The following is a 2,166-nucleotide window of genomic DNA, read 5'->3' as shown; positions in this document are numbered from 1 at the left end:
TTAGACCAAAACTCCCTCACCTTTCTCTTCTTTTTCTTGACATTCCTTACTCACTTTGAACTCATGAGTAGCTTAATCTACGCTTTCTCATTTCTGTCCCACAGGAAAAAGGTTCCTCCTGTCTAAAACTAATCTTTCCACTCATGCTCTGAATGCCACCTCCTTCTACAATTTTGGGTACATTGTTCTTTTCTCTTTTTTATGGTCAACATTTGTCTCTCCTGATTCTTCTGCACTGTTCAATGTGGTAGCCACCTGTGGCTACTGAGCACTTGAAATGTGGTTGTTTTGATTGAAATACGCTGTGAGTATAAAATACCAGATTTTGAATACTTAGTGTGGGGGAAAATGTAAGACTTCGTTAATTTCTTAATTTTTACTACACATTGAAGTATTTCGAATGCACTGGGTTAAATAAAATACATCATTAAAATTAATTTCACCTATTTCTTTTTACTTTTTAAACGTGACTAGTAGAAAATGGAAAGTTACATGTTTATGTCTTCCATTATATTTCTATTAGACAGGGCTGGCATAGACACGCGATCGCCACTTATTTTTTTTTTTACTTGGAAAACGAAAAAGGTGCAAGGGTAGGGCTGGCATTCCCCTCTGCTCTATTCCCCACCCCGCGGTGACTGCTCCCTCTTTCTCCTCTTTTTTCCCTCACTTTCCAGTCACTCCTCAGCAGCCTGGTCTGGCTCCTGATCCACTAAAGTGGCTCTCCTTGGGGGCACCGAAGGCTTCTGCTGGAAATCCGAGGCATGCTTTTCCGTCCTACGTTCCTTGCCTAGTCCCTGCTCGCTCTACATGGGTCTTGTGTGCAGTGGCTGTCTCGGTCATCTGCAGCCCTAGCAACTGGCAGAGGGCCTGGCGCCCGCGGGCCGGCGGCAAACATCCCCTGAATGAACAAACACATGTCAGGTGACCCCACCCTCGGCCCCCGGCCCCCGTCATTCGTTTCATTCGGCGGCAGTGACGGAGGGCCTCCGGTGCGGCCGGCGTTGCCATGTGCTGGGCACTGGAGAGCCCTGTCCTCACCCAGTCCTTCAGCACGGCCAGGCGTTACCGTCACCGTCACCGTCACCGCGCATCTGGGGCTGTTTGAGGCTCGGGTGCACCGCACCGAGGGTGACAGGGACGGCCCCGCAGCTGGACAGTGGCCGAAGAAAACACAGCAAGCCCAGCGCCCTGCTTCTGGCCGGCCGCGGGGGGCGGGGGAGCGGTGACAGCAAGCGGGAGGGTCCCCCGCACTCACTGGAAACCTGACGGGCTGGGAGCCCCCGGCCGCACCCCGAGGCCGCGGGGGGCGAGCCTTTCAAGCCCCGCGTCGGGGTCCCACCCAACACGCAGGCGCACCCCGGCCGGCGGGCCCCGAGGCGCCGGTGCTCGGCCGTTCCGTCTGCGCGCCGCGCCTGACAGGCCGGGCTTCCCGCCCGCCTCCCTTCCCGCGGGTCGGGGGTCGGCGCCCGGGGCGCCCAGAAACCCCCGGCGCGCAGCGCTCGGCGCGCGGGCTGCGTTTACCGGAGCCGGGGCCGCCTCGGCCATGGCCCTGCGCTGTCCGGCCCGGCCCGCAGTCGTCGCCGTCGCTGTCGCCGCCGCGCGGTCCCACACAGGCCAGCCCCCGGCCTGGCCGCAGGTGGCACCCGCCCGGCCTGGCTTCCCCGCCCGGGCTCGCGCGGCCGTCGGGCCCGGCTGCTCGGGGCGCGGAGACGCGACGGAGGCGCGGGCGGCCGGATTGAGGATCTCTTGTGGAAGACATGCAAGGCTTTGCTCTGATAGAAACGGCACAAAGATATCGAGATGTTTATAAACAGCGCAAATTACGAAGCATCGGAATTTATGACACAATTATCTACTACTACAGACATGAAGGAGACCCTTGATTCCCCCTGAATTTGAACTGTCAAGCATCTTTTTGTTGATCATCAAGATCTAACTCAAAAATTTGATACCCATGAAAATTATGCTTCAAAAGGTGAACCCAGAAATCATGGATCACTTGCAATATTAATTCTGCAGGCACCCTTACTGCCCCCCCCTGTATCTACTAACATACATAACCGGTAGCCGAGTATTATCATTGAACTTGCTATGAATTTTAACTATTTTAGTAACGAATCCAGGCAGAATTGAAAACAACCTCCCATTAATTATTCAAATAAT

General features: G+C 55.1%; 1 long non-coding RNA gene across 1 annotated transcript; it reads right to left on the bottom strand.

The window, feature by feature from the left end:
* Positions 1–433: 433 nt before the first annotated feature.
* On the bottom strand, positions 434–1,770 carry LOC111735550. Its single transcript, XR_002778835.1, has 2 exons — positions 1,525–1,770; positions 434–901 (listed from the first exon to the last, which is right to left on the bottom strand). It is a non-coding gene; the product is annotated as an uncharacterized LOC111735550 (long non-coding RNA).
* Positions 1,771–2,166: the final 396 nt, after the last annotated feature.

The sequence above is a fragment of the Pteropus vampyrus genome, unplaced genomic scaffold (genome assembly GCF_000151845.1).
Source record: "Pteropus vampyrus isolate Shadow unplaced genomic scaffold, Pvam_2.0 Scaffold1000003210, whole genome shotgun sequence".
Classification (NCBI taxonomy): Eukaryota; Metazoa; Chordata; class Mammalia; order Chiroptera; family Pteropodidae; genus Pteropus; species Pteropus vampyrus.
Note: the sequence above shows the minus strand (reverse complement) of the source record. Positions and strands in the feature narration are given on the sequence as shown.